Source organism: Cervus elaphus, chromosome X (assembly GCF_910594005.1).
Source record: "Cervus elaphus chromosome X, mCerEla1.1, whole genome shotgun sequence".
Lineage (NCBI taxonomy): Eukaryota > Metazoa > Chordata > Mammalia > Artiodactyla > Cervidae > Cervus > Cervus elaphus.
The window spans coordinates 50,579,061-50,580,405 of NC_057848.1; positions in this window are offsets into that span (position 1 = coordinate 50,579,061).

The window sequence follows — 1,345 nt, forward strand, 5'->3', positions numbered from 1 at the left end:
GACCACCCCCCCCCCTCAATCTCAACAAATGGAGGACCTCCTTAATGTCAAATTCTCTCACACTTTCAATTCTTCTGCTACTGAATAGATAAAACTCTCTGCTTTCAGGGCTCATGTGATAGCTCAGGCACACTTGGATAATCTCTTTCTCTTAAGGTCAACAGAATAGTAAACCTAATTAAATATGCAAAGATCCCTTTTCTTGGATACCATGATGGAAGGAAGGGAGCAAGAGAGGAAGGAAAACTAAAGCAATAAAAGAGTAAAACAATAAAAACAAAACAAAATGAAAAACTGAAAGAAAATTCAGATTTTGGAGTATTATAGTGTTTGGAAACAAGAAAAAGCATAAATATATTTTCAGAAATAACCCTATGGCTAGGTTTAATGCTAAAGTCTTTCAAGTTTACAAGCATGGTAGATCAACGTTATTCTCTGTAGAATAGCTAGCACACAAATTGTTAAATCGTTTCTGTATCTTGGCTATTGCGATCAATACTGAAACAAACATGAAGGGGCATTTATTTCTTTGGAATACTGATTTCATTTCCTTTGGATGCATACCCAGAAGTGGAGTTGCTGGATCATATGGCAGTTCTATTTTTAATTTTTTGAGAAACTAATACTTTTTTTATAGTGGATACATCAATTTATATTACCAATAGCAGGGTACAGGGTTTCCTTTTCTCCACATTTTTACCAGCATATCATCTTTTTTTTTTTTTTTTTTTAAATAGTAGCCATCCGAATAGGTGTGAGGTCATATCTCATTGTGGTGTAGATTTGGATTTCCCTGATGTTTAGCGATGTTGAGCAGCTTTTCATGTAATTGTTGGCCATTTGTATATCTTCTTTGGAGAAAGGTCTATTCAAGCCCTACGCCTATTTAAATTGAGTGTATTTTTGCTGTTGAGCATAACATTCCTTATACATTTTGGATAATAATGTCTTATCAGATATGCAGTTTGAAAATATTTTCTACCATTCTGTGAGTTGCCTTTTCATTTTGTCAATTGTTTTTTTTTTTTCTTTTTGCTGAACAGAAAATTCTTAGTGTGATATAGTCCCACTTACTGATTCTTACATTTGTTGTTTGTGCCATTGGTGTCAGAATAAAAAAAAAAAAATCCTTGCCAAAATCTATGTAAGGCAGTTTTTACTTATTGTTTAGGAATTTTATGGTTTCAGTTCTTACATTTAAGTCCTTAATTAGGTTCAAGTTGATTTTTGTAAGTGGTGTGTGTAAGATGGGGGGGGGTGGTGAGTCAAATTTCACTCTTTTCATGTGAATATCCAGTTTTTCTACACCATTTATCCTGTCCCCACTGAGTATTCTTGGCACCTT